This window comes from Manis pentadactyla, chromosome 3, assembly GCF_030020395.1.
Source record: "Manis pentadactyla isolate mManPen7 chromosome 3, mManPen7.hap1, whole genome shotgun sequence".
In the NCBI taxonomy this organism is placed as follows: Eukaryota; Metazoa; Chordata; class Mammalia; order Pholidota; family Manidae; genus Manis; species Manis pentadactyla.
Genome location: NC_080021.1, coordinates 125,027,759 through 125,037,605, shown reverse-complemented (window position 1 = coordinate 125,037,605; position 9,847 = coordinate 125,027,759).

Sequence of the window (9,847 nt, the reverse complement as noted above, 5' to 3'; positions counted from 1 at the left end):
GCTTGTGGCTGTGTGTGTTGTGTGTAGTGCTTTATAAGTGTGTTGTGTGTGCTCTTGTTGGTTGTGTGTGGATTTGTATGTGTTGTGTCTGTTTTATGTGTGTGATTGTGTTTTGTGTGTGGTTGTGTTAGAGAGGTTGTGTGTGTGTTTGGCTGAGCTTTGCACATGACGTGAGATGTGTTGACTGTGTGCGGTTTTGCTTGTTTAGTATGTCTCACGGTGTGTGCAGTATGCAGTCCGTGCAATGGTTTTCGTGTGTGTTGTGAGCATTTATGAGCCACGAGGTGTGTGATGTGTGTCTTGTGACTCTTGTTTCTCATGTTTCTGTGTTGTGCTCCTGTGTGAGGATGTATACGTGGTGTGTCTGCGTGGTTGTGTTTGTAGCATGTCGTGTGAGAAATGTGTGCAATTTGTCTTCCTTGTTGGTTATGTGTGTTTGCCTAGGGATTTGTGAGTGTTGTGTGTTTTCCGTGTGTAATTGTGATTTGGGTGTGGCTGTGTTTGAGTGGTGATGTGTGTGTGGTTGTTGTGTTTTTGATGTGAGAAATGTCATCTGTGTGTGGTTGTGTTTGTTTAGTGTGTCTCATGGAGTGTGGTGCATGTACCCTCACAAAGTGATTTGTGTGTTTTTGGAGAAATTCGTGCTCTACTGTGTCTGGTGTGTGCCCTGTGACATGTTATTTTTTGAGTTTTGTGTGTGTGTGCATAGCATAGAGGTGCCCATGTGTACATGTTTGTGGGTGCCTGTGTGCGGTTGTGTGTGTAGTGTTAGAAAAGTGTGCTTTCTGCTTTTATTGTTGGTTGTTTGCTTTACGTGTGGTTTTGTATGTTTTCTGCGTGTTATGCGTGTGTGATTGTGATACGTGTCTGGCTGTGTTGGAGAGGCTGTCTGTGTTGTTGGTTATGTGTGTGAGGGAATATGTGTTATCGCCATGTGGTTTTGCTTGTGGTTTCTGAGAAACGTGTGCCTTTATGTCCTGTGATGTTTGTGGTGTATGCTGTTTCGTACGTTATGCTTTTTGCATGTTGAGTTTGCATTCTCTATGGCTTTGTGTTTGTGGGTGTTGACTTGTGTTTATTGTGGTTATTCCTTGTGTGTGTGCTGTGTGGCTTTATGTGTGGTATGTTGTGTTTGCATCGGACTGTGTGCTGTGTTGTTAATGCAGGATGTTGTGTGTGTTATGAGGTGTGATGTATAAATTGCGTGTGATGATTTTGTGTGTGTTGTGTGATGTATTCTGTAATTTGTGTGTTGTGGTAATGTATTGATGTTGTTTCCTTTAATGTGTGTGTTGTGTGTGCAATGTTTGTGTTGTGCGTCTTTTTGTGTGGTCTTTCGTGTTTGTTGGATTTTGTGTTATGTGTGAGGTGCGTCGTTTGTGTATAATGTAATACGTGGTTTGTGGTGTTTGTTGTGTGTTTGTGTGTGTATTGTGTGTTGTGTTACATTTTGCATGCTCTGTTATTGTGTGTTTTCTGCCCTGATGTCTGTGATCTGTTGGTTTAATGTGCATGGCAGTGTCTATGTGGTTTTGTGTGTCTTTCCTGTGCGTTGTGTACTTTCTGCGCTGTGACTGGTGTGTAAGTGATGTGTGCAGTTTGGGTAGTTTGTTGTTTGTAAGGTATGTTCTCTGTGTATTTCTCTGTGGAGTGCTGTGTGACTGGTGTGTTTGTGGGTGGTCCTGTGTAGGGTGTTGTGTGCTTGGAGTGTGTCTTTGTGTGTTGTGTGTTTGGCGTCTTTTTTGTAGCATGTTGTGTTCGTGGTCGGGAATGTTATGTGGTCTGTGAATGGTTTTCTGTTTCACGTTTAGTGTGTGATGTGACCGCACGTGTGTCGCGTGATGTGCAATGTATTGTGCTCTCAGTTGCATGTGTGTTGTGCTTATTCTTATCTGTTTTGCGTACTGTGCTTGTGTTGTGTCATCTGTGTGTTATACGTGTTGTGTGGGATATTGTGCGCTGTGTCCGATATGCTTTGTATATATGTTGTGAGCTTTGCATTGTGCGTTCTGTGAGGCCCTGCGTGCTGCATGTTTTATGTGTGTTTTGTGTGATGTGTGCAGTCTTTGAAATGTGTTTCATAAACTCGGTGTTCGTTGTGTTGCGGTTTGCGTATTTTTTGCATGTCTTTTCGCATGTGTTGTGGGTGGTGCGAGTTTTGCGTGTGGTTGTGATTTGCGTGTGTTTGTGTTTGACAGGTCGTGTGTGGGGTTCACTGTTTGAGTGTTGAGTGTAATTTGTGACGTGTGTACTGCGTGTGGTCATGCTTGGACATTGTCCCACACTGTTTGTGTTGTGTTTACTCTGAGAACTGTGGTTCACGTGCATTGTGTGCAGTTATGTGCTTGGTGTGTGTGGGGTTTGTTGTTTAGTGTGATGTGCTGTTTGCGTGTTGAGAGGTTGTATGTAAACTGTTTCTGCGTGTTGTGGGTGTTCTGCGTGTGTGCCGTATGTGTTGTGTTGGCACTTTCCATGTGTGTTGTGTGTGGATGGGTGTGTTGCATGTTCTGTGTGTGTTGTTCTATGTGTGTTTTCCATGTGTGTTGTATGAACTGTGTGTTGCTTGTGCTAACCGTTGTGATGTACATTTTTGTGTGCGTTGTGTTGTGTGTGCTGAGTGTCGTTTTGTTTCTTTGTTTTCTGTCTTGGTGTGTGTTATGTGCTTTGTGTTTTTGACTGTGTATTGTGTGTTTGACCTGTGTTGTGCTTTTTGCGTTTGTTTGTGTAGTGTGCTGTTTTGTGTTGTCGGTATACGGCAGTGAATGATTTGCGGCATTTGTTTCGTGATTCTGGGTGTATTCTGTTTTGCTATGCTGTGTGTGCTCTATGTTCTTGTGTGTTTTGCGTTGTGCTGTCTGTGATCTGTGGGTCTTGTTTATTTTCTGGGTGTTGTGTGTTGTCCGTGTTGTGTGTGTTGAGTATGTACTATGTGTGGCATGGGTTCTTTACTGCTTGTTGAGTGCATTGTTCTGTGTAATTTTCTCTGTGTGGCGTGCAATGTGTGATGTGTGTGGTTGTGAGATGCGTGTTGTGTGCATTGAGTGGTTCTCTGTGCGTTGAATATTTCCTCACTTTTGATGAATTTTCCATTGGTGTTTGTATATGTTGTGTACGTGCTACGTGCGTTATGGGTCCATTGCTGCTCGTTGAGTACATAGCTCTTTGTAATTTTCTCTGCGTGGCATGCAATGTGTGATGGGTGTGGTTGTGAGTTGCGTGTTGTGTGCATTGAGTGGTTCTTTGTGTGTTGTACATTTTGTCATTTTCGATGAGTTACATCCATTGGTGTTTGTAATAGGTTCTGTGTTTCGTCTATGGCTTCCGGTGTCCTGTTTCGTGTATAATTTGTCGGGTCTTCCTGTTGTCTGTTGTGTTATGTACTGCGTTCTGGGTTGTGTGAGCGCTTGTGTGTATGCTTTCTGTGCATCACGTACAGGGGGATGTTGGGTGGTCTGTGTATTTTGAGCATTCTGTGTGATGTTAGTTTTGCATTGTGTCTGAAGTGTTCTGTGAGTGTGTATTCTGTGTGTGTGCCGGTGTGTTTTGTTGCGTGCTGTCTGCGTGTGTGTCTTCGGTTGCTCTATACTGTCTGCTTGTGGCTGTGTGTGTTGTGTGTAGTGCTTTATAAGTGTGTTGTGTGTGCTCTTGTTGGTTGTGTGTGGATTTGTATGTGTTGTGTCTGTTTTATGTGTGTGATTGTGTTTTGTGTGTGGTTGTGTTAGAGAGGTTGTGTGTGTGTTTGGCTGAGCTTTGCACATGACGTGAGATGTGTTGACTGTGTGCGGTTTTGCTTGTTTAGTATGTCTCACGGTGTGTGCAGTATGCAGTCCGTGCAATGGTTTTCGTGTGTGTTGTGAGCATTTATGAGCCACGAGGTGTGTGATGTGTGTCTTGTGACTCTTGTTTCTCATGTTTCTGTGTTGTGCTCCTGTGTGAGGATGTATACGTGGTGTGTCTGCGTGGTTGTGTTTGTAGCATGTCGTGTGAGAAATGTGTGCAATTTGTCTTCCTTGTTGGTTATGTGTGTTTGCCTAGGGATTTGTGAGTGTTGTGTGTTTTCCGTGTGTAATTGTGATTTGGGTGTGGCTGTGTTTGAGTGGTGATGTGTGTGTGGTTGTTGTGTTTTTGATGTGAGAAATGTCATCTGTGTGTGGTTGTGTTTGTTTAGTGTGTCTCATGGAGTGTGGTGCATGTACCCTCACAAAGTGATTTGTGTGTTTTTGGAGAAATTCGTGCTCTACTGTGTCTGGTGTGTGCCCTGTGACATGTTATTTTTTGAGTTTTGTGTGTGTGTGCATAGCATAGAGGTGCCCATGTGTACATGTTTGTGGGTGCCTGTGTGCGGTTGTGTGTGTAGTGTTAGAAAAGTGTGCTTTCTGCTTTTATTGTTGGTTGTTTGCTTTACGTGTGGTTTTGTATGTTTTCTGCGTGTTATGCGTGTGTGATTGTGATACGTGTCTGGCTGTGTTGGAGAGGCTGTCTGTGTTGTTGGTTATGTGTGTGAGGGAATATGTGTTATCGCCATGTGGTTTTGCTTGTGGTTTCTGAGAAACGTGTGCCTTTATGTCCTGTGATGTTTGTGGTGTATGCTGTTTCGTACGTTATGCTTTTTGCATGTTGAGTTTGCATTCTCTATGGCTTTGTGTTTGTGGGTGTTGACTTGTGTTTATTGTGGTTATTCCTTGTGTGTGTGCTGTGTGGCTTTATGTGTGGTATGTTGTGTTTGCATCGGACTGTGTGCTGTGTTGTTAATGCAGGATGTTGTGTGTGTTATGAGGTGTGATGTATAAATTGCGTGTGATGATTTTGTGTGTGTTGTGTGATGTATTCTGTAATTTGTGTGTTGTGGTAATGTATTGATGTTGTTTCCTTTAATGTGTGTGTTGTGTGTGCAATGTTTGTGTTGTGCGTCTTTTTGTGTGGTCTTTCGTGTTTGTTGGATTTTGTGTTATGTGTGAGGTGCGTCGTTTGTGTATAATGTAATACGTGGTTTGTGGTGTTTGTTGTGTGTTTGTGTGTGTATTGTGTGTTGTGTTACATTTTGCATGCTCTGTTATTGTGTGTTTTCTGCCCTGATGTCTGTGATCTGTTGGTTTAATGTGCATGGCAGTGTCTATGTGGTTTTGTGTGTCTTTCCTGTGCGTTGTGTACTTTCTGCGCTGTGACTGGTGTGTAAGTGATGTGTGCAGTTTGGGTAGTTTGTTGTTTGTAAGGTATGTTCTCTGTGTATTTCTCTGTGGAGTGCTGTGTGACTGGTGTGTTTGTGGGTGGTCCTGTGTAGGGTGTTGTGTGCTTGGAGTGTGTCTTTGTGTGTTGTGTGTTTGGCGTCTTTTTTGTAGCATGTTGTGTTCGTGGTCGGGAATGTTATGTGGTCTGTGAATGGTTTTCTGTTTCACGTTTAGTGTGTGATGTGACCGCACGTGTGTCGCGTGATGTGCAATGTATTGTGCTCTCAGTTGCATGTGTGTTGTGCTTATTCTTATCTGTTTTGCGTACTGTGCTTGTGCTGTGTCATCTGTGTGTTATACGTGTTGTGTGGGATATTGTGCGCTGTGTCCGATATGCTTTGTATATATGTTGTGAGCTTTGCATTGTGCGTTCTGTGAGGCCCTGCGTGCTGCATGTTTTATGTGTGTTTTGTGTGATGTGTGCAGTCTTTGAAATGTGTTTCATAAACTCGGTGTTCGTTGTGTTGCGGTTTGCGTATTTTTTGCATGTCTTTTCGCATGTGTTGTGGGTGGTGCGAGTTTTGCGTGTGGTTGTGATTTGCGTGTGTTTGTGTTTGACAGGTCGTGTGTGGGGTTCACTGTTTGAGTGTTGAGTGTAATTTGTGACGTGTGTACTGCGTGTGGTCATGCTTGGACATTGTCCCACACTGTTTGTGTTGTGTTTACTCTGAGAACTGTGGTTCACGTGCATTGTGTGCAGTTATGTGCTTGGTGTGTGTGGGGTTTGTTGTTTAGTGTGATGTGCTGTTTGCGTGTTGAGAGGTTGTATGTAAACTGTTTCTGCGTGTTGTGGGTGTTCTGCGTGTGTGCCGTATGTGTTGTGTTGGCACTTTCCATGTGTGTTGTGTGTGGATGGGTGTGTTGCATGTTCTGTGTGTGTTGTTCTATGTGTGTTTTCCATGTGTGTTGTATGAACTGTGTGTTGCTTGTGCTAACCGTTGTGATGTACATTTTTGTGTGCGTTGTGTTGTGTGTGCTGAGTGTCGTTTTGTTTCTTTGTTTTCTGTCTTGGTGTGTGTTATGTGCTTTGTGTTTTTGACTGTGTATTGTGTGTTTGACCTGTGTTGTGCTTTTTGCGTTTGTTTGTGTAGTGTGCTGTTTTGTGTTGTCGGTATACGGCAGTGAATGATTTGCGGCATTTGTTTCGTGATTCTGGGTGTATTCTGTTTTGCTATGCTGTGTGTGCTCTATGTTCTTGTGTGTTTTGCGTTGTGCTGTCTGTGATCTGTGGGTCTTGTTTATTTTCTGGGTGTTGTGTGTTGTCCGTGTTGTGTGTGTTGAGTATGTACTATGTGTGGCATGGGTTCTTTACTGCTTGTTGAGTGCATTGTTCTGTGTAATTTTCTCTGTGTGGCGTGCAATGTGTGATGTGTGTGGTTGTGAGATGCGTGTTGTGTGCATTGAGTGGTTCTCTGTGCGTTGAATATTTCCTCACTTTTGATGAATTTTCCATTGGTGTTTGTATATGTTGTGTACGTACTACGTGCGTTATGGGTCCATTGCTGCTCGTTGAGTACATAGCTCTTTGTAATTTTCTCTGCATGGCATGCAATGTGTGATGGGTGTGGTTGTGAGTTGCGTGTTGTGTGCATTGAGTGGTTCTTTGTGTGTTGTACATTTTGTCATTTTCGATGAGTTACATCCATTGGTGTTTGTAATAGGTTCTGTGTTTCGTCTATGGCTTCCGGTGTCCTGTTTCGTGTATAATTTGTCGGGTCTTCCTGTTGTCTGTTGTGTTATGTACTGCGTTCTGGGTTGTGTGAGCGCTTGTGTGTATGCTTTCTGTGCATCACGTACAGGGGGATGTTGGGTGGTCTGTGTATTTTGAGCATTCTGTGTGATGTTAGTTTTGCATTGTGTCTGAAGTGTTCTGTGAGTGTGTATTCTGTGTGTGTGCCGGTGTGTTTTGTTGCGTGCTGTCTGCGTGTGTGTCTTCGGTTGCTCTATACTGTCTGCTTGTGGCTGTGTGTGTTGTGTGTAGTGCTTTATAAGTGTGTTGTGTGTGCTCTTGTTGGTTGTGTGTGGATTTGTATGTGTTGTGTCTGTTTTATGTGTGTGATTGTGTTTTGTGTGTGGTTGTGTTAGAGAGGTTGTGTGTGTGTTTGGCTGAGCTTTGCACATGACGTGAGATGTGTTGACTGTGTGCGGTTTTGCTTGTTTAGTATGTCTCACGGTGTGTGCAGTATGCAGTCCGTGCAATGGTTTTCGTGTGTGTTGTGAGCATTTATGAGCCACGAGGTGTGTGATGTGTGTCTTGTGACTCTTGTTTCTCATGTTTCTGTGTTGTGCTCCTGTGTGAGGATGTATACGTGGTGTGTCTGCGTGGTTGTGTTTGTAGCATGTCGTGTGAGAAATGTGTGCAATTTGTCTTCCTTGTTGGTTATGTGTGTTTGCCTAGGGATTTGTGAGTGTTGTGTGTTTTCCGTGTGTAATTGTGATTTGGGTGTGGCTGTGTTTGAGTGGTGATGTGTGTGTGGTTGTTGTGTTTTTGATGTGAGAAATGTCATCTGTGTGTGGTTGTGTTTGTTTAGTGTGTCTCATGGAGTGTGGTGCATGTACCCTCACAAAGTGATTTGTGTGTTTTTGGAGAAATTCGTGCTCTACTGTGTCTGGTGTGTGCCCTGTGACATGTTATTTTTTGAGTTTTGTGTGTGTGTGCATAGCATAGAGGTGCCCATGTGTACATGTTTGTGGGTGCCTGTGTGCGGTTGTGTGTGTAGTGTTAGAAAAGTGTGCTTTCTGCTTTTATTGTTGGTTGTTTGCTTTACGTGTGGTTTTGTATGTTTTCTGCGTGTTATGCGTGTGTGATTGTGATACGTGTCTGGCTGTGTTGGAGAGGCTGTCTGTGTTGTTGGTTATGTGTGTGAGGGAATATGTGTTATCGCCATGTGGTTTTGCTTGTGGTTTCTGAGAAACGTGTGCCTTTATGTCCTGTGATGTTTGTGGTGTATGCTGTTTCGTACGTTATGCTTTTTGCATGTTGAGTTTGCATTCTCTATGGCTTTGTGTTTGTGGGTGTTGACTTGTGTTTATTGTGGTTATTCCTTGTGTGTGTGCTGTGTGGCTTTATGTGTGGTATGTTGTGTTTGCATCGGACTGTGTGCTGTGTTGTTAATGCAGGATGTTGTGTGTGTTATGAGGTGTGATGTATAAATTGCGTGTGATGATTTTGTGTGTGTTGTGTGATGTATTCTGTAATTTGTGTGTTGTGGTAATGTATTGATGTTGTTTCCTTTAATGTGTGTGTTGTGTGTGCAATGTTTGTGTTGTGCGTCTTTTTGTGTGGTCTTTCGTGTTTGTTGGATTTTGTGTTATGTGTGAGGTGCGTCGTTTGTGTATAATGTAATACGTGGTTTGTGGTGTTTGTTGTGTGTTTGTGTGTGTATTGTGTGTTGTGTTACATTTTGCATGCTCTGTTATTGTGTGTTTTCTGCCCTGATGTCTGTGATCTGTTGGTTTAATGTGCATGGCAGTGTCTATGTGGTTTTGTGTGTCTTTCCTGTGCGTTGTGTACTTTCTGCGCTGTGACTGGTGTGTAAGTGATGTGTGCAGTTTGGGTAGTTTGTTGTTTGTAAGGTATGTTCTCTGTGTATTTCTCTGTGGAGTGCTGTGTGACTGGTGTGTTTGTGGGTGGTCCTGTGTAGGGTGTTGTGTGCTTGGAGTGTGTCTTTGTGTGTTGTGTGTTTGGCGTCTTTTTTGTAGCATGTTGTGTTCGTGGTCGGGAATGTTATGTGGTCTGTGAATGGTTTTCTGTTTCACGTTTAGTGTGTGATGTGACCGCACGTGTGTCGCGTGATGTGCAATGTATTGTGCTCTCAGTTGCATGTGTGTTGTGCTTATTCTTATCTGTTTTGCGTACTGTGCTTGTGCTGTGTCATCTGTGTGTTATACGTGTTGTGTGGGATATTGTGCGCTGTGTCCGATATGCTTTGTATATATGTTGTGAGCTTTGCATTGTGCGTTCTGTGAGGCCCTGCGTGCTGCATGTTTTATGTGTGTTTTGTGTGATGTGTGCAGTCTTTGAAATGTGTTTCATAAACTCGGTGTTCGTTGTGTTGCGGTTTGCGTATTTTTTGCATGTCTTTTCGCATGTGTTGTGGGTGGTGCGAGTTTTGCGTGTGGTTGTGATTTGCGTGTGTTTGTGTTTGACAGGTCGTGTGTGGGGTTCACTGTTTGAGTGTTGAGTGTAATTTGTGACGTGTGTACTGCGTGTGGTCATGCTTGGACATTGTCCCACACTGTTTGTGTTGTGTTTACTCTGAGAACTGTGGTTCACGTGCATTGTGTGCAGTTATGTGCTTGGTGTGTGTGGGGTTTGTTGTTTAGTGTGATGTGCTGTTTGCGTGTTGAGAGGTTGTATGTAAACTGTTTCTGCGTGTTGTGGGTGTTCTGCGTGTGTGCCGTATGTGTTGTGTTGGCACTTTCCATGTGTGTTGTGTGTGGATGGGTGTGTTGCATGTTCTGTGTGTGTTGTTCTATGTGTGTTTTCCATGTGTGTTGTATGAACTGTGTGTTGCTTGTGCTAACCGTTGTGATGTACATTTTTGTGTGCGTTGTGTTGTGTGTGCTGAGTGTCGTTTTGTTTCTTTGTTTTCTGTCTTGGTGTGTGTTATGTGCTT